At 43.7% G+C, this 26,110-nt stretch overlaps 1 protein-coding gene across 2 annotated transcripts in view; it reads left to right on the top strand.

Moving 5' to 3' along the window:
* LOC102576203 (aryl hydrocarbon receptor) overlaps positions 1-26,110 on the top strand; it is a 133,723-nt gene that overhangs the window by 30,502 nt on the left and 77,111 nt on the right. Inside the window, exon 1 of one of the 2 annotated variants that reach the window (XM_059727152.1) lies at positions 23,317-23,363. The exons of the other annotated variant lie outside the window; for it this stretch is intronic. The gene's annotated coding sequence lies outside the window, so the exon portion shown is untranslated. Of the gene's footprint in view, positions 1-23,316; positions 23,364-26,110 lie in introns of those variants that run through there. 2 annotated transcript variants of the gene reach the window in all.

Here is a 26,110-nt window from a genome sequence, read left to right as displayed (position 1 = left end):
GTAAACCACCCTACACAATGAATGTCAATTATCCTGTGGAATTCCCTGCCATAAGCTACCACTGCTGCCTAGAACTCAGCAGACTTTCAAACAACTGGACGTTTATGTGGATAACAACATCCATTGTTGCACCAGATAGGCAAAATGTATAAAGATATACAAAACCTCATTCATCTGAGCTCAAGCTGTCCAGTAACTGATGGAAGATAGTGACAGACTTTCCCTATAGACAGGTTATTTAATTCATTTTAATTAGATTTCTTGCTCTTGCTTCCACCGCATCTCATATTGGTCCCTTGTCACTAGACTCAGCCAGTCACAGCTCTTATTTGCTCTCACAGTTCAACATTCCTTGGGTTGATGACGCACATGTCTGGTGCGGCTGTGGAGAGTCGGTAGCAATAAAAGGACTAATAAAAGGGAAGCCAGTGTACAGTGTTGTAACCAGCTACTTAAAAAGGCGCTGGTTATCTGTTCACTGTGACAAGGATTCTGACTGTAGTTTTATAAGAATGTGATACAGCTCACTTGTGCTTCTAACCATAACAGTCCAAAGATGGACAATATACTCTGGAAACCAGTATAGGCTAAGCATCGTTATATACCTACAAACTTTTGGAGCCAATATTGAAAAGCTCCTGCCAGAATACTGTCTGTGAAATCCAATTTTATTAAGCCTCCCTGTGCTGTTTCTCTGACACCTCTTCCTCCACGTTTTGTTTATTCTTTCTGATAGTTTTCCTTCACCTCTTTTTTAAAATCACATCAAACAATCAGGATCAGTGTTATTTTGCAATACCAAGGACTTCAGCCTCACTGAAAAAGTTTTAATAAAACTCAATAGGGATATAAAGTTTGTTCAAGTTGATAAATTTAGTCATGGCTCAAAATATTTTTATTTTCAAAATTTTGAAAAAAAGTCAGGAATATTTCATTTTCTCAAATCCCTGTCACTTTTCAGCCAGCTATATCACTGATGAAAATAGCTTAAATTGACCAGTTAAAGAAAAGGGGTGGAGGGAAGGTGAATTTGGGGGCAAATGCATAGTTTTCCCCCACTCCTGTTCTTTGATCGTGTCTAGATGACAGAAATAAGTTTTGGCATCATCACAGTTCTTGGGTCAGTTTTGCTTACCCAATAAGCATATGTAGCTGAGGTCCAAGCAGTCACTTCTGTTAGGGAGAGAACCCATGTTTCTCATCCTCCAGGTAAGCATACAGAGTGTCTGTGCTGTAGAGTGCAGTTGTGTCCATGTACCTTTGTTAGCACACCTTCCTGCTTGTGACTGGGATCACCACAGCAGGGCTGGCTTTACTTCAGCTTGTACAATCTTGTTGTTTCCCAGGGAGCGCCTCTGCACATGCACATTTACTGCGTAATACTAAAATTACTGTGCAGTACAGGTATGTGTCTACATGTGCACACCCATACTGTGAAGTAAATATGGCAACTTATGTCAACTTGAGTGTAAATTTGATACCTGCATCATGCAGGTAACTTATTTATGCCTGACTAGTTACTGCGCAGCAACGCATACATAGACGCCTTTCTGCACAGTAACGCTGTGTGTGTGGACTGATTTGGGACTAACTTTAGTTCCAAGTCAGTCCACACACAACAGTAACACACTTTAACGCCTGCATGTGTAGACGCCCAGGGGATGTCTATTCCTGCTTACTGTGCAGGACATTTAAGCAGGTGTAAATGCAAGTGTGGACACGCCGAGGAGAACAGACAGGGTTATTCACTGACCAGCTATCATTCACAAACGAAAGCAGTAGTTAGAGCAAAAGCATTGCAGAGAGAACCTGTCATAAAGCAACAGATAGCTTTTCTTTTCAGACAGTCACTGAACTTCTTCATGGGGAGTCTGGTAGGACTGAAGATTTTTCAGGCTCTCCTGCAGGGCCTCTTTGACTAGGATCACAAGAAAAAGTTTGTTGTTAGAGGTTTACACGCACCCATTCATGAATTTGATGTAAGCTGGCAAAACCCAACCTTTTTGCCTGTTAAATAAAAATGAAGCTGAATAATCCAAGCCTGCCACTAGCAAAATATCAGTGTGGATGCATTCTAGTAACCTAGCACTGTTGGCAACTGTAAACCCTGAGCCCTTGTTCGTGATGCACCATGTCTTCTGCTGATACAGCCTCTTGTAGTGAGGACAGTGGTGCTAACAAAAGCAGCCTGGTGTGCACGTGGTCCAGTGATGTAGCAATATCAGAGACTATAAATGAGCAAAAATTCTGGTGGTGACATTTTTTTGCATAGACATGGCCTTAGTCACTGTCTTGTGTCAGTTCCTAGATCAAGTACACAAGAAATCAGCCTTAAATCAGTACTACTATCTTGTCTTTTCAGGGTTTTTATGTTTGCATCCTCAACCAGTAAAACCAGCGTATGCTGTTCCCCCAGGCATCTAGGCTTGAAAGTGCTGCATGCCTGCTTTAATTAGGTACTGGAAATTTGCATTCTTTACTCTCCAGTAAATCTAATTCTTTCAGGAAACATCCCTTATCTAACCTATTTAGTGAAAAACATATGTTTTTATCGGCTTGTGAATGATCATAACATTTATGTTTTCGAAGTGTTGAGGTGATGATGTTGCTGCAATTGGCTCAGGAAACATATGAGAGGCAGGAATTCCTGCAGGTTCTCTCTTTTATTAGACCAACTACATGGTTGGAATACACAAAATCTTGCCTATGTCTATCTCAGGCCTTTGGGAGAGAAGCAAACACAGCACAACAGTCAACACTCCCCACCAGAAAACCATTAGGATCCGTGGATAATACAGGTCTATTCCAAAATGTAGTATACCTCATCCAGAGCACCAAATGCCCTCATGGCAACCATGTGGGTGAAACCAAGCAAAAACTATGCACCTAAATGAATGAGCACTGAAAAAAAAATTACATATTGACATCAGGGCTACCTGATAGTTCTCTTGTATTCTGTTTTTGTTTTGCACAGACGGCATGCCCTCATTCCATCTGCAACTTGGCTCTGCTGTGTTTGCTTCTCTTCCAGAGGCCTGAGGAATGGTACCATGATACCAAAAGCTTGCTTATGTGTACACCAGCTATACAGTTGATCCAATAAAAGATATCACCCAAAGGAATTCTTGCCAGTCCTAACATTTATAACATTGATACAGTAGTTCTTGAATGTTCAGTGTATCTATAGGATCTGTCATATCTAGGTATCATAGTTTTTGAATGCTCTAGGTTTCCAAAGTATCTATCACAGAATCTACCACAAACTTACAGTATTCACTGGAGAAGGATCTCTATTTTATAGACCACAGTTTAACTTTTTATTGAAATGAATACTTCAAAAATCCCATGACTTTGTTTGTGTGGCTTTTGTAAAAAGAGAACTTGCTAGTCTCATACTATTTAGGGCATGGGTAATAGTTTTGAGATATGTAGTGCGAATGATCTTTTTATGGCATTTCCATTGGTTTGTCTGCGAGACTGAATATGAATATTCATTTATATTGCATTTTTGTTTTGAAGAAGTAGACATTGTTCATTTTGCCTCGTATTTGGAGGGGATTATGAAGCATGAGCTAATTTCAGCATGTGTTACGGATATTTATATTGTTATTTTTGTAATATCACTAAAAATATGACTCATTATAAAACTAAAATGAGCTGGAAAGAAGGCTTATAGAGCCCTCTAATTGAGAATGACAACTTTGTAGTACTTCATGCTGTGGACTTGACATAGGTGGCATGACCACTAAATGTTTTCTATTAGGTGATGGATTTTATACCTGTTGTTTTCATACCAAAGAAAAACTGTAAAAGGCATACATGTGAGATCCCATGAAAGAACTCCACTAGAGCCAGGAGTCTTGGGTTTTACTGACTGGGATTCTCTTAATTGTCAGTGCACAAGATTTCATACTGAAAGGTGTAATCCTCTTGAAGAGTGGAGAGTATACTTCAGGCATGAACAGCTGTTTGTCTGTGTGAAATGCCAAGGCAGGTACGGTACCTGAAAAGCTATAAAGGGGTGCTTATATATTCATGGTACTTCACCACTTTGGAGTAGCTTCTCAGTTCTGAGAAGAATGAAGCATAGCTGTCAGACAAAATGGGTCTAACTGCTTCAAAAATGTGTTCCCTTACAACTGTAGTATGCCTTAGCAAGAGATTTATGTTGGTCAGGATCCAAGAAAAACAGACTTTAGTTTTACATTTTTCACCGTATCCTATAGCAGCTTCTGATGTTGTTCTAGTGTCTGATACAATGCCCATTAATCTTGTTATTGATTCCCACAAGCCTCATCTGTGGAGGGTCACTTCTGATGAGGTCTATCTGAAGTGTAAGTAGTTTAGGTTTCAAAACACTCTAGAGGTTTGAACATATGACACACATTTACATATGACATATATAGTGTAAAAAAAGGGAGTGGGATGCACCACATACAGCTCTATACCACTGTACTTACTAGAAGCCGATTATAGGGCTATCTCAAGGAAAAGTCAAGGGGAACACTGCCTTTTTTGGATGTTCTTGGTTTGCTTCTATCTAATGTTAGTTGTTAGCTCAATACAAACAAGCTGGTGATACCAGTAAAACCAGCGCAAGTCCATCCCCCTTCCCACCTGCAAACATAACACCTGTTGCCACAACAGGATAGGGCCTGTGTAGCAGCTATTTCAGGAGAACTACTTGTCTTGTCTAATCCAGACGCTGATGTGACTTACATGGGTATACAAAACCCACGGGTGATACACAGACACTACTGTGTTGTGTAACTAAGCTCTAATATTTTGACAAACTTCCACCTACCTCACCAGCCCTTACCTGGCATTTAAGTCTTAGTTTAGACACAGAATTTGCACAGATTTAACTAGATCACTTTTTTAATAGAACTAGTTAAACCAGTGTAAACCCTCATGCAGATGTTCTTATGCCATTTACAGCTGTCTTATATCCATTAAGCTTAATTTGGTCAGTGGCAGCAAGGATGACTAAGCATCTCTGAGTAATGCGGTTAGCCAGGACAGTCCTTGGCAGACCCATATTTGGTACAAGGGCTGGTGAGGAGGGAGGTGGCAAACCCTGAAGTCTTACCCTCTGTTAGCAAAAGTTTAGCTTGGTTGTGTCTGTAATGAGGAAGAGCAGACGTGTAGAGGCAGGATTTGAGGGCAGATGACTAGTGGTCTGTATTCGTCAAAAATCAACCCATCCTTTAGAGGAAGATCGTATCTAAATACTAGGGCTTTTATTGCTTCCTTTTTTTTTCAAAATGGTGTAGGGGAATAACAATTTATAGGCTTTGTTTTTGCCTAGAAAGTCTTTTCTTGACTTTTTAATGACCTATTTGTCTTTACAAACCTAGTGGGGCAGTAACTTTCTACATTAGTGAAAGTCACCCCAGAGATACGAAGGCATCCATAGCTTTTAATATAAAACAAGACACACATCTCAACTCTCTCTGGTTAAAAAAGGCTGCCAAAAATGTAAGAAGTTACATAGTTATAATGAGGTAAAAACCAGTGGACTAAGCAGTAAATTGGGTAGTTCAGAGCATATTCCTCTCAAATGCAAAGGCTTTTTTTTTCTCTCTTGCCCCAAGTTTTCATGCTAAGGGAATTCTACCACTTTAACACCCAACTTTTGTGTGTTTAAATTAGGTCCCAATCAGTAAAACAAAGCATTTAAGTTTATCCTTAAGTCCATCCCTGTTTCAGCAAATCGCGTAAGTGTGTGCTCAAGTGAATGAGATGTAAGCCTGCTGTTTACATGCTTTGTTGAACAAATCTCTAAAAATATGAAATTCAGAGCTGAACTCATTTTGCATGAGACACCATCTCTCTATCATCATACAACTAATTAGAGGAGGGTCAGGCAGAGACACTATGGGTCAAAGTACAAGGGGGGGTGTGGTGAATGGAACCTTACAGCGGGTGTCTACTACAGACCACCCAACCAGGGGGAAGAGCTGGACCAGGACTTCTCCAGTCAGCTTATGGAGGTGGTTAGGTCAAGGGATGTTATTGTCATGGGTGACCTAAACTACCCAGACATTTGCTGGGAGGAGCAGACAGCCGGGTCTGACCGCTCACATAGGTTCCTGGCTGTATTACAGGACCTTCACCTTATCCAGAAAGTGCACAGCCCCACTAGGGGTAACGCCTTGCTGGACCTGATCCTGGCCATGGGGGATGACCTGGTGAGGGAACTGCAGGTCCTTGACCATCTGGGCAATAGCGATCATCACCTGCTGGATTTCACTATCCAACGCAGGGCGTCAAGGGCTTACACCAAGGCTAAAGCCTTTGACTTCAGAAGGGCCAACTTCAATGAGCTTAGGAGACTAGTGGGGGAGGCACTAAGGGCCCAGAAGGTAGAGGAGATGGGAGTCCACAAGGGATGGTCATACCTTAAGGGGGCGATCCTCTAGGCCCAAAAGATAAAAGTCCCCGAGAGAAGCAAGTGGGGTAAGAGTGTTTAGAAACCCCCTTGGCTCAGCAAGGGTATTCAGGAATGCCTGAGGACTAAAAGCGGGGCGTACAACCAGTGGAAGGGAGAGGAGTCACCAAGGAGGAGTACTCCTCCTCGGCCCGGGAGTGTAGGAGGGCTATTAGGAAGGCCAAGGCAGAGACGGAACTCAGGCTAGCGTCCAGGATTAAGGACAACAAAAAATCCTTTTTCAAGTACATAGGGAACAAGAAGAGGACACCAGGCAATGTAGGGCCCCTGCAAGATGCAAACGGTAATCTTGTGGCTATGCCAGATGAGAGAGCTGATATTTTTAACAGTTTCTTTGCCTCTGTTTTCTTGAACAGGGACCGGGACATCCTACCTACCAGAGGTAGGGACAATCTTGGGGATAGCTCTGTCAGGCCTTCAGTCAGTGCAGATGTAGTTAGGGATCTTCTGGAAGAGCTAGGCATTTTTAAATCTGCAGGTCCAGACGCCCTCCACCCGAGGGTGTTGAGGGAGCTGTCAGGGGTCATCGCGGAGCCTTTGGCCCGGCTGTATGAGCATTTGCAGTCATCTGGCCAGGTGCCAGGGGACTGGAAACTGGCTAATGTGGTCCCAATTTTCAAGAAGGGGAGGAAGGAGGACCCAAGTAACTATAGGCCTATAAGCCTCACCTTGGTGCTTGGGAAGATCTTGGAGAGAATCATCAAGGAGCACATCTGTGGGGGGCCTGCAGGGGAGATCATGCTCAGGGGCAATCAGCATGGGTACATCAAAGGTAGGTCCTGCCTGACCAACCGGATTGCCTTTTATGACCAAGTAACTAAATCCTTGGATGATGGTGTCGCTGTGGACGTAGTCTTTCTAGACTTTAAGAAGGCCTTTGACATTGTCTCTCGCCCTATCCTCATCAATAAATTAAGTGACTGTGGCATTGATGCCTGCACAGTTGGATGGGTAAAAAATTGGCTGATGGGGCGCACCCAGAGAGTAGTGGTGGACGGGTTGTACACCTGGTGAGATGTGAGCAGTGGGGTACCCCAGGGCTCGGTCCTCGGGCCCGCGTGGTTTAATATCTTCATCAGTGACTTGGACGAGGGGGTGGAAAGCATACTGTCCAAGTTTGCTGATGACACTAAGATGTGGGGCGAGGTGGACACACTTGAAGGGAGAGAGAGGCTGCAACTAGATTTAGACAGACTACAAAAGTGGGCAGATGAGAATAGGAGGGGGTTCAATGTAGACAAATGTAGGGTGCTGCACCTTGGGAGAAGGAATCCACAGCATACATACAGACTGGGGAGTTCCCTTCTTGAAAGCACAGAGGCAGAAAGGGATCTTGGAGTCATTCTTGACTCCTAGATGAACATGAGCCACCTATGCCAGACCGAAGCCAGCAAGGCCAGCCATACCTTGTTGTGCATCCAAAGGTGTATCTCAAGCCGGTCCAGAGAGGTGATACTCCCCCGCTATGCGACTTTGGTCAGGCCGCAGTTGGAGTACTGCATCCAGTTCTGGGAACTGCACTTCAAAAGGGATGTGACCAGCCTGGAGAGGGTTCAGAGGAGGGCCACCCGCTTGGTGAGAGGGTAGCAGGACAGGCCCTATGAGGAGAGACTGAGGGACCTGAACCTGTTCAGCCTCAGCAAGAGGATGCTGAGAGGGGACCTGGTGGCTGCCTACAAGCTCATCAGGGGAGATCATCAGCAAATAGGTAGAGCACTTTTCTCCCCAGCACCACCTGGGGTGACAAGGAACAATGGCAATAAGCTGGTGGAGAATAGGTTTAGGTTAGAGATCAGAAGGCAATATTTTACAGTTAGGGTGGTGAAAATCTGGAACCAACTTCCCAGGGAAGTGGTCCTCGTCACTGCCTTGGGCAAATTCAAGAGAAGGTTGGACGATCACCTGTCTGGGGTCTTGTGAACCCAGCATTCATTCCTGCCTGTGGCAGGGGGTAAGGCTAGATGATCTGTTCAGGTCCATCCTGACCCTAGCTACTATGAAACTGTAATACAAAAGTTGGTAGGCCAAGCACTCCGTACTTCACAGACCCAAGCTAAGCCAGAAGAAAAGAATAATTATATGATATAATCTTATCTAGCATTCTTCACCCACAGATCTCAGATCACTTTACAAAGGAGATTGGTATCATCATCCCCATTTTGCAGATGGGGGGAAAATGAGGCACATGAAAGGGTGGTGACTTGTCCAAGTGCCCTCAGCAGGTCAAGATGAGATTAGAATCCTGATCTCCTAAGTACCAGTCCAGTGTTCTCACTGGGTATCTACATGTGCACTTTAATGCGCAGTAGCCTATTCTTCTACACATTAAAGCGTCACGTCAAAGACAGTGCTAATAGAATTAGTCTACTGCTCACTAAGCATCACTAAAATGGTATTCACTTTTGCTACTGCGCATTAGGGCACCCTAATGCACCTTTACGTAGTACCTCATATTAGAGGTATTAAACTTAATGTGCAGTAGCAAAAGCGCATTAATGAACGTGTAGATGCACCTACTTTGTTTTTCTATATGAAAGTGCCCTTCATGAATACCCTGCCTATTAGGCATTTTCAGCAGCCAGTAATGCTTTTGGCCTGTTTATGCAAAGGTAACTAATCACAAGTACTTTGATCGTGGTATGCATGGGAGGACAGATGTCTCTTCCTTTCCCTGTTTCAAAAGTGAGCGATCAGGATTCTGATTTCTTGGCTCCTGGAACTATAATTGAGTCAAATAGGTGCCTGTGTGCATCCACAGTACTGTGGGGAAAGGGAGAGCCTTTCTGATTTTTTTTTAAACAAAAAGGTGCTAGCAGAATGCAGTATGGAAATGGATACAGGACAGAATAAATGGGGTGGGGGGGTGGCCCTTAATGTGGATTTTAGTATTTGCAGGGGTAATAGCCATGGAAGCTGATGACTGTTTCTTTCCCCATACTGTATTTATTCTGTCATGGTAGAAATATGCACTGGATAAAGAATGCCTCCTTGTCTCCCTATTTAAAGAGAGTGGGTTGAGAGATATGAGAGATTAAGTGTCTTGCCTAAGGTGATACAGGAAGCATGTGGCACAACAGGGAATCAGAATTTGCTCTCTTGAATCTTAGTGCTTACCCACCAGATCCATACTTTCTTTCTCTTGCCTACTAACTTTAGTTGTTATTTCTGTGATATAGACACCTGCTCTATAAGAGTTGCTCTGACGGTACTGGATTCCCACTTCAGTCCAAGGATGTGTGTAGATGAAACAGGGGCCCTAAATTAAAGCGGTTGGTTTTATAAAACACCACTTCAATTTAGGGCTGATTAAACCCCTGTGTTGTGCACACACCCTACCTGCCTCTCTGGCGGGGAGGGGAGGGGAGGGTGAGCTGCCTGTGGGTGGAGCGGTCCCTGGGCTACAGGGCTACAGGGTGGGTAGGAGGCGTGGGGCTGGTGCAGCTTGCTGGCCTCAGTTACTGTAGAGTCTACACTGTGCAGCCTTTCCTTGTCTTAAGGAATGGGAATTACAAATCCTATTCAGCTGTAGAGTCTGGAGAAGCACTATAGATTCTATGAAGGTTTTTATGAAGTTCCTGCCACTTTGGTGGGCATCTTTGGATGCTGACAGGCATGTCCTATATCTTTGTATACTTTATCAGTATAGATTTAGCTCCGATTCATCCTGGGGCAAATTTGCTATGGACTGGGTGGAGTTATACTTGTTAAGGGCTGTGCATCCTCTAACTACAGGGGTTTTTTTTCCCCCAGCAGATTTTGAAGTCACTTAAAACAACATAAACATTTCATTGATCTTTACCCTTAGTAGGAATGGCTGTATGTGTTGAGAGAGGTGGTTAAAAAGAAATGTTTTACTACAGTTAGTTAGTTTTCAGAATTCCCACATCTGAAGTCTCCTTGGTTAGTATAAATGACTCAGATGCAGCTTTGACCTGCCATGGCTGTTTGCATAGGAAGAACAAAGGAGAGGCACAGACAGGTAGGGATGCACCATTTCTACATTGTAGACACACCAGAAATTCTGTTGTGAAATTTGCAGTAGTTCCTGCCATCTTGGAAAAAATGCACATCTGCTAGAATTACGATGACAGGCCAAGCTTCAGGCTTCTCTGCTAGATTCAGTGATGGACTCGGGACAGGGGTGTGCAGTGGTGCAGTTGCACCCCTCCTTTTATTCCTGGTCCACCTAAAGTTTAAAACCAACTGCCTGACAATGACAGCAGCATTTCTATTCTGGCAGCACTGAGGGAGTGATATCATGGCCCATCATAATCTACCTGATTCATTCTGAATCTTCTTTCCACAGGTATTAATGGCCTTTCCTCCTTTTTTAAAACTCTTAATATTTTTCCAGTCATGCTAACCTTTCTTTTGTAATTTTCCTGTCCTGGTAAATAGCTGTTCCTGGTAAAATAGCTCCTATTTCACAGCCCTGACTACTTTTACCACTAGCTGAAAACCTGATGTGTGGAAATAATGTGCAGTCAATCATTAGATGAGCTGTTAAGACACTCAAAAAGCCTAGGTTTTGTTTTATGAATTTGAAAGAGATGTACATTTCATTCTGATGACTACAGCATGAATGAAACAACATCTTTTGATTATTTTTTCCATAGCTTCTTGTGTTTTTATACATAACATATGAATGGTAAATTAATGCACATTCCTTTTAAAGTTATATTTGTTTTTGCTTCAATTCTAACTGAATAATTTTGCCTTAGGCCCCTAGCATGTTAGTAAAGCTTCTAGGATAGAGGCAGACATTATACATAAACCAATATAAGTGATCAGAAAATGGTTTAAACCTGTGACAGAACACAAGTTCAGTTTACAAAGACTGGTTTCAAAAGGGCCAAAACAGGTTTAAGATAGACTTTGATGGATGTAGTATCAGACTTAACTGACTTTGGTTAAACCAGTCTATTGAACTTCTGGGCCAAATACCCTCCCAACACAAGTTAGGTCTCAGTCCCTGGCATCCCAGGATGCATTGCAGCACCCCCACTACTCCTTTGCAGATTGGGGGAAGTAGCTTCCACCCCAGTTGTCTGTAGCTGAGCCAAGCTGCTGTGCCCCTGGCTGTCACAGGGCTGAGGCAGCCTCCCTAGCAGCAGCATGCGGGTGGGCAAGAGGGGGAACGGACCTCCCACCCTGTCCCCAGCTCCCCACCCAGCCCGGGTCTTCCCAGTGGATGGAGGGCAGAGTTTCCAAGGCAGGGATTTTCTCCCTTGCAGCACAGCTCTGCTAGGCTGCATATGCCCCAGCCCCTTACCAACCCCCTGCCTGTCAGCTGTGGGGGCTTCCTGCTCTTGACTGTGCAGACTGCAGCTGGGGGGGCTGGAGTGGGGGTCCATTACCCCTTCCCCCTCTCCCCCCCCCCCAGCTGACAGGTGAGGGGCTGGCAAGAGTGTGGAGCTGAGGCATTTGCAGCTTGGCAGAGCTGGGAGGTGTGCTTGAGCACCCCTCCTTGGCTAACTGCAGAGTGAACATGTACTCTGTTCATTAATGGTCCAATCTACACAGCTTAGAGAAAGCTTCATGGATTGAATTAATTCTGCCTCAGGCTTTTTGAGTGTCTAAACTTAGCCCTAGTTTCTTTATAACTGTAGGAAAAATGTATATTGTGTTTTGTGTGTTGAGGTACCACACCATCTGCACCCACCTTTTCAAATGCAAGGATCTGCTCTTGCCTGGATGGTTCTAGGTTTAAAAGAAAAATAGATGAAAAATGCAGTGGAAGACATACTATGCTCTAGCCAATATAGTTTCAGATGATTTAATAGTTTATAAATCCTGTCCTTCCTAGTACCTATTGGACCAAAGCCAGAAGACTGTCACTTGTTCTAAGAGATGTCATTTGTGTGGTTTAAAGACCATATGGCATGAAAGCAGATGGAGGATGCCGCCCAGCCCTTCTGTTTTAACTGCTGCCAAGTCCCCACCTCTGCGACATAAAACTAGCAGCTTGGTCTGGTGCCAAAGTATTTAGGAGGGAAAGAAAACTCCAAATCAATAAAAATCTATCAGGGCTGTAACTAGAGCATCCCAGGACTCTTCTGTAATGATTTCAGTTTTAATTTGGTGCTTCTCCTTGAAATTTGTAAAACACAGGCTGTCTCACTTAAGTCTATAATGCTGTCAGGGTAGCTTTTGCCCACTTGTTAGGCATACAACTCACAGAAAATGGAGGAAGCTCAGATTTCTGTACTGTCTGCAAAAGTGTAAGGGTTTGACTCATGGTATAAAGAGGTTAGGGTTGGGGCATGGGGGACTGGTGGGGGTGGCGAGGAAGAGGAAGGAAAGGAATTTGACTTTAAATCTTCAGCCAGTAGCTGGTCTGGATGTAAGCAAATATGCAACTTATGTTAAACTTGTAGTGAAGAAGGACAAGCCAGGTAGAAAGGGAGTGCTCAGAATTGTAGGTGACAGTATCTTTTTATGTAAAATTCAAGAGAAGGCTGAAATCCCATGGTGATTCAGGAGTTCAGATAGTTATATGTAGTAACAGAAGAGCTAACTTATTAGGAACTCAGCAGTAGATCACTTACAGAGCTATTTCATAGAGTAGGACAGTGTTTCTGATCTTTTTCAACTCAGGATGTCCTTTGCTAGACTCAAGGCACCCCTCAGAAAATGCCAAGTCTTAGCTTTCACTCCCTTTTTGACTACAGAAAAATAAAGAATAATTTTCTCTTGAAAGAACTCAGAAAGACCACAAGTAGACAGAATGTTTTCAACACACTATGAATTCAGCAGCACCCTGATTGAGAATCACTGGTATAGGATTTGGTAAAGTAGAGGGACTCAAACAACTTTTCTGGAAAAGGCTAACTGTCCTTTCACTTGTTTGCCTGAGTCTTTGCTTCCTTAAAAATTAGTAAACCAGTCTTCAGCTGTTATAGCTGCCGAGAATCCTTGGTTATACTTCAAAACCCAGAGCAAGCATAATCAATACAAGGAGGCTGAAATAATATTTCTGAGGTGTGAACTAGCTCATTCCGTTTCAGTAGGCTCTGACTGCAGGATGTGGGTGTGTGTGGGAGGGTTTTGTGTGGTGTGGGAGCATGTGGGTGTGTGTGGATATGTAGGGTGTTGGTGGGTATGGGGTTTGTGGGGGATGTGTTGGGGGAGGGTGGCTGGGATGTGTGAAGGGGTGTGGGTGTGGGGGGACTGCGTGTATGGCAGTGCGAGGGGTGTGTGTGGGTGCATATATATGGTGGAGGGGTGCTTGTGGGACTCACCCTACATGCACATGCACACTCTCCCTCTATCTTTCTCATCACACACACACACACTCTGTATGCTTTGCTCACTACTCTCTCTTTCTCCTTCCCTTATTGTTCTCTCTACCTCTGTCTTTGTCTCACCCTCCCTCATTGCACAGCCACACATATACACCCCCCCCTCCCCTCCCCGCTCCTGGCCCTGGGGTACTGGCACGGCCCTGTGTTCCTGCAGTCCAGTGATGCAGCAAGAGGCCACGTGATGCTGGAGGCAGGGGTGTGCAGAGAAAGCAGCTTGCAGCCAGAAGCTCCTGGGCCAGGGGCGGGGTCAGGCTGCCCTTTCTCTCGACTCCTGCTGGCTTCCCCTGGGTCCTACAGCCCCTGGCTCCTGTCATCTCTGACGGGCAGCCAGGACTAGATAAATATTAATTTTTGAAACTTCTTAGGGGCCCCACAGGCCGGATAGAATGGCCTGGTGGACTGGATCTAGTCTGTGGGCCATATTTTGCCCACCCCTGCTATATGGCATCAATAGCCTGGAAAATGATCAAACAAAGAGCTCTGTCAAAAAACTATGCAACAGTATCAGCTGTGCTGTACTTGCCTTCCCACTGGATGATTTTAGGCCCAAGCTTGCTGTGCATTTAAATTGAATAAAGAAAGAATGTTGATATCCTGCATCTCTGATTTCCCAGCACAGTGTTCTAACCACTGTACCAGAGATATTAATTACATAGACCCTTTCCCAGTGCTAGATAGCCAAGAAAGGGTGATATATGGGGTCAGGAAGAAGACTACAAGCTAGAGTATGTGGTTTAGTGAGTTGGATGCTGCTGTTAAAAGGAGCAGGTTTTGGGTTCTAGTCTGTACCCTTGCTCTTCCACAAGATAGAAACTTCTTCACTGCTTTCCATCCTCTCTATCCAATGAATGGTAAATTCAAGGTAGAGTATCTCACGTTCAGGAGGAGTGCAGGAGAGTGGCCTGGCAAATGCCTGACCTGTGGTCTGGTGGTTAGAGCACTGTGCTGGGACGTGAGAATGCTACAGGTTCAAATCGCATAGAGGGGGCCTTGTTACACATTAATTTTAGGTAGCTCCTGGAGCTTTTAACCCCTGGATTGTCCAAACATTAACACCTGAAACTAGTTTTAAGTACACCTTAGGTATCTTAAAGTTACACCATTCCAGGACAGCTTTATCTCTAATCTCTGTTACCCAACTCGTTTTCCATTAATGTGTGGCCACTCCTTGCATAGGAGTTGCCCAAGTTGCAGTCCTCCAGTATCTCAGGATGCTGTGTCCCCTCACTTTACCCTCCTGTTCTGTGGACAAACTTTCCACCCCCTGAACTATACTGCCCAGGGGGTAGTTCTGGCACCAAGCCAGCTCCCCCTTCTGCTCCCAGGTGTGTGACCTTCCCACCCCCAGGGGTGCAACCCATACAAACATCTTGCAGAGCACGTGCCAGCTGGTCAAATAGCAGGGCATGGGTGGGTCCACTAGTGGAGTCAACTGGGGTTGGGAGTGGGGGGGGGACACAAAGTAGGGGACCTGATCAGGTCCCCATGAGCTGGGGCTTCCTTCCCAGGGTAGGGGCGGTAGCCCGATAACTGCCAGACCAGTATGCTGCCCACTGTACATGATCAATCTGTATAGGCAGGATTGCATGTCCAGAGTTCGGGGTAATAGAACCGCAACCTATGTGCAAGTGCCAGAAATGTGGCTAGGAAAGGGGGTTCTGTCCAGTGTGCCCCAGTGAGTTTACTGTAACCAAAATACAACCAATTTATTCATCTCCTCGATGCATGATGTTATAATTGGTGAAACTGGATGCGCTCCAGAGTTGTATTACTAGGTGCAACAAATGCAGGAAAGTTCATCTAATCCAGGGATTGGCAACGTTTTGGAGTGGAGAACAAGTTCTGAACATGGGGTGCTTCCTCCTCAGCCCATGCGACTGCTGCTACAGCCACAGTTACTGCTCCCTTCCCTGTATTGCCACTGCTGCTTCTCCTTGCCACCCAGGTGCTGCATGGATGAAGCCCCCTGCTCTTGAAGCACTGCAAAATCTGCCTGTAGCTCTGCAGGTTAGATAAAATGGTTTCATGGCCTGGATCCAGCCAGTGGGCTGTAGGTTGCAATCTAATCCATTAATCAATGTTTGTTTCAGATCCTTGTCTGCATATGACCCACACTGGGTTTGCTGAAGCTTGTGCTTTCAGGCTTCAGAGGTCTTTTGTTTAATCCATGGTGCTGGATAAAATGAAGCCTAGAATATTTATTTCCATGTCTCCCAGAAAAATTTGGATCAGGTCCAAACCAGGGATGCTGGATGTTACAGGCCACGTGGTACAGGACAGCTTTGGAATCTGTTCCAGAGTAGGATGGCCTATAGTTCCCTTATCAGCTGAGTTGCTTGTTACTGTAACCTTAAATGTCATATATGGCAACAGAGAAGGAAGAAACCATTGTTTAGAGGATTTGTGTCTGTTTAATGGAACTTAAAATGGAATAAACACATGACCTTGCCATTCGGAGTCTCTGGGAATTGGGAGCAGCCTGTCTTTTTTTCAAGGAAAACAGTAAATCGGGAAGTTGAAACCTGATGGCTGAGACTACAATTTGGAGAGAGCTCCTTGCCTGGGTGATGTGGACCTATTTCTGCTGTGGACCTATAGCCCCATGGACCTATTTCTGCTGTGTTCCAGCAATTTAATTCAGTCCAGGAGGACACATGTTGGCCCAGGCTGTTTAATGCTCATCATCTCTTAATTACAGAGGCATACCAGTATCTGTAGGGTGTGTGTAGGTGGGATGATGCTTGCTATGTTTTGAAATCATCTAATCAGCGAGCAAAACATGGAACAAAACAACTGCTTTCTTTTCCTCAGATAAAGATCTCAATATTTTCTCTGTCTGTGTACAGAAACTTCCATAAACTTTTAACAGAATTGAGTAAAAGGAGCTGAAAGTGTTAATATATATGGCTATGCAGTATGACCTACACCAGCAGAAGTCAGTCCTCCAGAATCATGAGAGATTCTTATCTTCTGCTTTTTTAGGCTTACTGGTTTGTGTTTTCAAACTTTCATTTGCAAGTTGGTTTTCTTCCAAAATAACATGACTCCAAAAGCTGAGGGTTTAAGAAAAAATTACAAATAGCACAGGACTTGAAGTGGAATTTTAAGAATTTGAACCACTGGATATACATAAAGGGGAAGAATTATAACAAAAACTGTTGTCTTTTTTATGCCCTGCAAACAAGCCCCTGCTATGATGAGCATTTTAGAATGGGAATAATAATTTAATCTGATTGGCAAACAATGTCTGGAACTTGAATACCAAATGGAGTTCCCTTGAAGCTGCCCAAACTTCAAAACCATTCTTTGTAAAGGTCATAGCAGAGACAAATGTAGCTGTGAGCTTAAACCTCATATAGCCAGACAACCAGGATGTAATGTTTAGGGAATTTGCTCTCATTTTTGCCTTTGGCTTTAAAATCACAGAGTTTGCCACTCATTAAGAAGTGAGGGCTCAAGAAATGCCCTATTATCATGCTATGATTCTTATCGCACACTAGTTCCCAGATGTTTTCTTTTGAAGCTTTTGCAAAGAACTCTTGGGATTGCTGTGTTTACCACTTGTAAAGTTTTACTCCAGTTTTGATTTTAATTTTAGGAAGTTAGGGCAGGAGATGAAGTCACTAAGTCTAAAATGTGATTTTAATCTGAGGTAGGGGGAATCCTCCAGGAGCTGATTCTGAAGGGTAAGAAAGGAAAATCAACTCTTGTCTGCCATAGCTTTTTCACAGTTGAAACTGTGGGGGTAAGCATCTGTGTGGTTTAAGAAGCCATTTGAGAAGCCATTTGGGCTTCTAATTCCATGCAGGTATTTTCTGCACCCTGGAAAATGAAAAGTGGGGAGTTAAATTGGGTTTTGTAGCAAGCTGAGGTATTTGTTTATTGCACTGCTCTGGCTAAACAGCTGGATTTTTGTTATGGAATTAGTTTGGATAGGGATTGGCTTATTTACATGATCTGTGCTGTGATTTCTTTACAGCTGTTTAAGCACCTAGAGCAATTGGATAAGGGTGTTTAGGAAGTAATGTAAATAAGACATTATGTAGTATCACTTCTCACCCTCTGCCTTCAAAGCAGCATGTATATTGCTTTGCTAGTTGCACCATAATGGCTGAGTCCTTACTGGCAGGAAGGAACTCTTATCTGTAATTTTTCCCCACTCAGAAGTGTAGCTCCAATAGCACTAGCAACTACTATAAGCTCTATGTGTCATAGAATCATAGTGAAGTATGGCTGGAAGGGACTAGTATGGCTATTCCAGCCCCCTGTCTGAGGCAGGATCATCCCTGTCCAAGACATCCTATGCAATCCATATTCTAACTATTCATAGGGCTGGTGTCAACCCTGACACAACACAACTTGTAACAGATAAAGCAGGGGAACTATGGCAGCCAATGTCCTGCTGCTATAAAAGTTTGTTAATATTCACTCAAGAGATCCCAGGTAGAGAGCCACCTCCCCCACTGTAGATGAAGGCAACAAACCCCACAGTTCATACCAGTCTGACCACAGGGTAAAATTCCTTCCTGACTCCAGATATGGTGATCAATTTGACCCTGAGGAGAGGGACAAGACCATCTAGCCAGGAGCCTCCAGCTTTGGTCCCAGCAGGAGTATTGGCATACCTTAGTCAAATCCCCAGCCTTGGCTGTAGCCAACACCCGATGCCTGTAAGGAAGGCTTAAAAACACCATGGCATATGTAGCAGAAAAAGGTGGGGGGAACCAGAAAAGCTCAGAAGCATGGGAAATGCCTATAGCAGAACATAGGCATATCTATGCCTAGATCATCCCTGACCAGTGGCTTTTTGAGCACCTCCAGTGATGGAGAGTCCACAACTTCCCTAGGAAGTCTATTCCAATGTTCTAACACTAAAGAAGATTTTCTAAATATCCAATCTAAACTTACTTTGCTGCAACTTCAAACCGTTGGTCTGTGTTCTCTTTTCTGCATCTGGAGAGAAAAGGTGCTTTCCCTCTTCTTTATGGCAACCTTTCAAGTATTTGAAGACTGATATTGTATCCCCTCTTGAGCACCTTTACTGCAAGCTGAACATGCCTAGCTCCTTCAGCCTCTCCTTGGATGACTTGCTTTCCAAGCCCTTTATCATCTTTGTTGTCAATGTCTGAACCCTCTCTAACTTCTCCATCTCCTTTTTAAAATGTGGAGCATATACATTATGTTTCCACAGTGCTGATCACAGTGGACCCGAGATCTACTAGGGCAGGGGTGGGCAATTATTTTGGATGGAGGGCCACTTACTGAGTTTTGGCAAACCAACAAGGGCCGCATGATAGGCAGCCAGGAGCAGAAAAATATTAACGTTCTAAATCTTTAGGGGCCCCGCGGGCTGGATAGAATGACTTGGCGGGCTGCATCCAGTTGCTGGGCCGCATTTTGCCCACCCCTGCACTAGGGATCTGAATGGGGCATCATGACATCAGTGTTAATTAAGAAGAAAGAGTTCCCCCTAATGGTGATTGTGAGAGTATAGCTGTCTTCCCTCTTTCTCCCAAAGATGATTAAAAAAATGTTTCCTGTTTTGGGAACGGAAAGCTCAGCCTCCAGAGCAAGGCTGCTGCAGTCTTAAAATCCAGATGGGAAATTAAGCTGGTGGCCAAATTTCCAAAGAATATCGGTAAATTGGGTATGCAGCAGGTTGTGAATCCTTTGAAAAATTTGGCTGCCATTCTGGATACTGAGTAAGATAGGCTACCTGCATCTTGGACTTCTTAAGGACAACTTCCTCCATGTCTCAGACCACAAGATAAAATCCTGTGATTCTCTGGCTCTCACACTTTACTTTGGGCTGCTGTCCCCAGGTGATGTCTATTATAAACTAAGTAGGCTAAAGCATTTTTTCCTTCCTTATTATCTTTCAAATATATGGTTTAGTAGTGTTCTTATGTGGCTGCTATTATTCTTCTTGGCACCAGCACCCAATAAATTTAAGCAATACAAGTGTAGAATAAATATCCATTAACCCTAATATAGCTGGATAGTCTATGCCAGTTAGTAAATTGCATGAAATTCATAAAATTCTTATGTAATGGGTCCACATTCCCTTGCCCCCAGTGCTGAGCACTTAAAATTGGAGCCCCGGGCTCTCTTCAAAACATCTAGTCTTTTGTCAAAAGTAGGATCTCCAGGCCCAGTCATAACACACCCTACCCCCTCAAGTCAGATTTCTCTGCATCTCCTGAGGTTGCCTTTAAAACCTTAAAATTGAAATATTTTTATTTGGTTTCTGGAACATTTAGGGTTCATGTTTCCAAGCCTTTTCTCTCCAACCATGAGGGCAAGAACCCTGTTTTTAAATAAAAGTTGAAATTCTCATATAATAAATATGCAAAATGGGTTATAAGAAAAATATCAAATACCATAAGTCTTGTGGCAAAACCACAAGAGCTGGCAATGTCACTACACAAAGCACAAAATATTTGGGTCAAGAAAATATGTTTATTACTCAAGACCATCAACAACATGTTTTTATCTTCCTTGTTTCATGAGGAATGCTGTCCATTGAGATGAAAATGTGGTGCATGAACTTAGTTTACAAGCAAAGGCTCTGTTTGGCAGCCCTAAAAAATGAATGTATGATGGCTGTTTAGGGCCAGTAGTGGTAGCTGACAGCTCACAAAAGCAAAAAGGAAGGAAAGCATTTCTTTTCAGAGTTCTTGCAATTGAAATTTAACTATGAGGAGGATACTTCCCACATTTCTCAAGACCCTTCTCCATTCATTCTTGTGTTCCAACTTGGGCCACGTGGGCTTATCACTCCATCGTGCAGGAAATGCTTCAGCAGCAAGCTTCTACCCATTAAAATAAAATAGAAGGAACTGAATTCAAGAAAATTCAGTTCTTTCTTTCTTTTGAAGCATATGATGGAAGGGACACCTTAACTCTTCTACTATGGACAAATGTATTGTGTTCATCTAATTAAAATTGTTTTCGCTTCTCTATAGATGTAGATGATATGGATATGGGCATGTATAAAGCTGACTAGATGAAAAACTACAGCCTTGTTTTAAGTCGCTAACTGTTTCCTACCTGTGCTTTGCTGCACCATATTCAGGACAGCTTTTCAAGGGCCTAGGATCCTCCTGTTGATGTGTTTGCAATGACTGAAGAAGCAGATTATGTATTCTACTTAAAGGGGACTGTTTGGACTGGTGCTTTCCATATCTTGTAATTGTTAGATTAGAGAAAGGGCTGAAAGAAGAAGCTTTGTCACAAATATAGTTAGTATAATTGTGATAGCCCCCAAGACTAGGACATTGGTATGCTAGGCACTCTTCAAATGCAAAATGGTCTGTGCCACAAGTCACTTTCAGTATTCATTTCTATTTCAGAGGTGCCCAGTTCAGGAGCATTATAAATATTAAGAAGGAAAACTATTTTGCTGTAGGATTAGGACCCAAGATTTCAAGTTCTTTGGTGGACAATGACTGTACTTGTGGGTACTGTAGAATAAGAAAAAAACAATAATTGTATTTTGAGGCAGAGAAGGTAGTGCCTGTCAGCTATGATTCCTCCAGGGTGGGAACATCTGCTTTGCTTCAGTTTATCTATTTATGTATTTCAACTTTAATGTACAGAAAACAAGTTGACGTTTCCTGTTTATATGGGATCAGTTTTTAGCTCCTTGTAGAGAACTTGGGAAGTTCTTGAGATGTAGCTAAAAATACCACCTTTTCTGCAGTGACTTTTTAAAAAATCTTTAAAGCAATCTTCTTTTGGCAGTTGGGTCTTTCGTACAGGTTTTTAATTCGTCTCCCTAGCTTACCTTGCTCTTTTCTCTTTGCACTGCACTAAAGTAGGAACAGCCTGAGTGGATCAGACCTGTGGCCCATCTTGTCCAGTAGCTAATCTCCAGATTGGCCAGTATTTCTCTAATACTGGCTTGGGAAGCAAGCAATATGGCATAGCTAACCATAGAGCATGTTGTGAAGAGAGAGACTACGCTGTCACAGTGACACCCAACCTTCTGGCCCCACCGGCTGGATGAATGGTGCAGGGTTGGTCCACAGGCTGGATTCTGCCTGGGGTTAGCTGCACCATGTTACAGTCCCATATGCCTAGATCTGGCTGTGCCCTGGCACAGTCTGGCATGTAGAGCCAAGTTATCTGGCCTGCAGAGCATCCTATAGGTCCAGAAATTTAGTCAGGGGAGCAGCAGTTAATGCAGCCATTGATCCTCTCTTGCTAAACTTTAGCCCCTTGGGGAGCCCTATGAGCCTAAAGATACATCTGAGCACCCTCGCTCTATCTTGATTACAGCTGTTGTGTTTCTTTTCTTCGTGGAAGACTTCAGTTAAAACAAAAAAAAAAAAGGTCATTTTAATCCAAATGTTTTACAGAAAATTGCTTTTTTTTTCCCCCTGAAAATCAATCCCCCCAAATTTTCTGTGGAATGTGGAAGAATGAAAAATTTTGCCTAAACAAAAATATTTTGATTCAGGAATGCTCCTAAGCTACCTCACAGGAATTGTACTTCAGGTGCCTGTGTCTCCATTCTCTTTCATGGGTTTGGTTCCCTGCCTGGACCACATCTCCTTAGGGCCAGCCCTCCTGGATTGCCCGGGAGTCTACCGGAATCGGTATCGATCTCCCAGTGACTACTGAAAGCAGTCTGGGAGACTGATATTGTGAATGGGCTGAACAGTACAATTCATGACATTACATCATGTTGGAAACAAAAATCTCCTGGAATAGCTTCAGTCAGAGTTGGCAACCTTACATCTCCTGTAAGGAAAAATTCTGACAGAACATTTCCTACCTGCTCTAATCCCAGTACCAAGAACCTGGCAGGGCAGGTCAAGACTTCTCTCCTTACCAGCCAAGCAGAACAAGCCCTGGGAAGGAGAGAGCATTAGGAGGGTGACAGCAGCTGAGCTGTCCTATCTCAGGGCTGGAAGTCCAGTCTCAATTAGTACCCAGGTCTGTAGGAGACTAAATGGATTTGAGGGACTGAAAGACTATTGTATTATGCAAAAGAGTTAATAAACAGGCCTCCACAAAAGGGGATGTTGTTCTAAGTTTTCTAATATGGGAGCAAATCATTTTAAGATCCAAGAGGGAAAGAAGCAGACCTGCAGTTCTTTTACTGTGTTTAGTATAGTACTAAACATGCGCACACATGCACCAGTACCGTGGTTGTCACCAAAGGAAGTAATCTTTGTTTGTTTCCTTTTGAGCACTCAAAGTAGATACTCCATTTAAAGCAATATTGCTTACATCCAGTAATTATCCTTAGCTAATCCCATAATGAATTACACCCTAAATGTCATTTTCTAGCAGCTCCAATTAATGTGACTGATTAACTAAAGTAGTACCCCTTCCTACTCAGAGGTATCTTAACCAAAACACACTTCTTCCTTGTTTCTTGATTTCTGTAAGGTGCACAGATCTCCTTAAACACTAGTAACCAAGCCTGTTATGACATTAAATTGCCTGTTTCTTTGTGTGATTGCTATAACTTCATGCTCTTAGTGCTGTAATTACCATAATTGTCCTCAGTCACAGGAGATCCAAAGTTAAGTTGCCAGATGATTTTAGCAGTGTGAGGGTGATGTTGTAGCTGTGATGATCCAGGAATTATGTGAGAGGTAAGGATTTTTTGCGGTGATATCTTTTGTTGTACTGGCTGCATGGTATGGATAAAGGTAGACAAGCTTTTGAAAGCAAGTTATTCGTCACCAGGTGGGAGGAAGGAAGCAAGCAGAGCTATTGTTAGGAACAGTGGGTAAAGCTGTGGAATTGGAAGGGGGAGAAACTCTCAGGGGTAGCAAACAAACAATTAGAAGACAAAAAGAAGTTTGATTACTGACAGATCAAAACATATCAAAAAGGAGGAGAGTCATTATCACCTGTAGTGTGTAGGAAGAATTTTAGGATTCAAATAAATTATAGTGTGTCCTAAAATTCATATTGATGTTCAGTCCTTGGTTGTTTGTGTCCAGTCAGCTATGAATTTCAGTTCCCAAGCTTACCTTTTAAAGGTGTTTGGTACATTTCCCTTGAGCATGAGGATAGTGAGGTCAGAAAGGGAATGTCTGTTCTATGAAAAATAGGCTCCAACTGATGTGTATGTGTTTCTGTCCCTCATTGTTTTTTCTGTGAGAGGTCATTCTGGTGTATCATTTTGGTGCATAGTTGCTGTTTAGTTTTACTCACATAGTTACCATGGCTAAAGATAGACGTTATACATTAACCGGTTTAAGTGATCAGAAGCTGTTTTAAACCTGTAACAGAACAGAAGTTCAGTGCAAATAAACCAGTTTCAAAATGGCTGAAACTGGGTTAAGATAAACCTGGTTAAATGTAGTATCAGACTTAACTGATTTAGGCGAAACCATTTTGTGAAATTTCTGTGCCAGAGCCCTTCCTGGTTTAAGTTAAATCAGAGTCCCCCAGCATCCCAGCGTGCTCTGAAGCCCTGGGCTGTGCTGTGCTGTCTGCTCCAGAGAACAGGACTGGCCCTGCCCCTCTTGTTCCCTAGCTGGAGCAGTGAGGGCTGGCTCACTGCTCCCTCTGCCCCCAGGCAAACCCCAGCTGGGGGCTGGGGCCAGGAAGGGGGGTTAAACGCACCTTCTCCTGAGTACAGACTGCCCTGCCAGCTTACTTAGCGCTGGCTGTGACTGTGAACTACAAATCCCAGAGGCACCTGGAAGCAGGAAGAGGAAGTGATGAGCAACCCTGCACAGTCCTGCTGCTTTGATTCTGGACTGCAAATCCCAGAGACCTTGGAGGCAGCAGGAACAGTAAGTGAACACACTGCCCGTGCTGTATTTATAGTTTTTTTTAACAAGAATAGTTCTTTCTCCAAGCTTTTATGAATTTAGTACCACTACCTTTCCCCCCTGCCCAGGCAGAGCATGGGCTAGGGCCTGGCCATACCCCCTCTGCTCTAGCAGGGAGGGGGAAAAAGTCTTGGAGGGTTTTTTCCTCTTCCTTTGCCTTTGGCTTTGGCTGGCAGGTGTGCTCTAGTGCACTCGCCCCACCTCTCCCTGGCTTCCGGCTTGAGCCATTGAAGGCATGTGGCTCATTTCCTCAATCAAAAGTGAATGTGTTTTCATTTGCTTATCGGTTCAGTCTCTGCAGCTTAGACTAAACAGCAAAGACTGAATCAATTCAGCCTCAGCCTTTTTGACTGTCTGTACTTAGCCCATGAGGGCATTTAGTGCACTGGATCAGTTTTTGAGAAAGACGTGTAGGATCTGTGGATTCTGATGGGTTTGTTGTGGGGGATGTTGCTTGTAGTAACAGTGAAGATGTGTTGAGAGGTTAGGCATCTATTGTTAAGGCAAGGTTGTGTTCCATTTGATGTCTGTTGAACAGTGGGGAGTTGGGTGAAGTAAGGGAGTTGTTTGAAAGCCAGAGGAGCTGGGAGTATTTCTGCGAAGGTCCAATCTTTGTTGAGCATAGGCTGTAGTTGTTTGATGGCCCTTTTAATCCATTCTAGTGTGGGGTGGAAGGTACCAGGCATTTCCAGTCACAGGGGGGTTCTTTTTGTATTGTGGTAGGTTATTGTGGGGTATTTGACCAGCTCTTTCAAGGATATAGTATGTTTCTCTACTGGAGTGTCCTTGTTGTATAAAGGCAGATTTTAGGCTGGCCAGGTAGGCATCACGAGCGTTCTCCTCTGATCTCATGCAGTGGTATCTAAGGGTTTGGCTGTAGATTACAGCTTTTTTGTTTTGCTTGGGATGATTGCTGGTCTTGTGGACGTAAGTATGGTGGTCCGTGAGTTTTTTGTACATAGTAGTTTCTAGTGTGCCATTCCAGATATTGATCATAATGTCTAAAAATTTGATGTTCATGTAGGACAGGGGTGCTCAGTTATGTCATTTAGCCAGCTGGGCTTCCCACAGATCCATAACTTTGTTGGTGGGGGAGCAGTAGCAGCATGAATTGCCACTCCCCTGCTGTCAGAATTTTGGACCCATGGGGAGCCTTGCAGATAGTGTGCCCCTGGGCACTGGATCGGGTGTGCAGGACCAGGCCAAGGCAGTACAGAACCCAAAGGCTTGATCTGGGCACATGAGGCCTGATCCAAGTGTTCAGGAGCTAACCCCATGTGCTGACCCAGTGAGGAATCTGGTGAGGTTTTCGCATAGTTTTTGGTGGATTTATTAATCTATACAAGCCCTAAGGTAAAAGGTGGAAGATTTGTAGTCGGAAGCAGTGCCAATGTAAAGACAACTTGTTCATCCAGGAACAGTGCACACTAGTCAGAGTCCATGGAAATGTGGGATCCTACATTACATCAGCCACTTCGCCTTGGGTTATCATGGTGGTAATTCCTGACCCTGACAGACTCTTAGATTTGAACAGAAACAGTCCTTGTTCTGGG

Source organism: Alligator mississippiensis, chromosome 4, assembly GCF_030867095.1.
Source record: "Alligator mississippiensis isolate rAllMis1 chromosome 4, rAllMis1, whole genome shotgun sequence".
Lineage (NCBI taxonomy): Eukaryota > Metazoa > Chordata > Crocodylia > Alligatoridae > Alligator > Alligator mississippiensis.
Note: the sequence above shows the minus strand (reverse complement) of the source record. Positions and strands in the feature narration are given on the sequence as shown.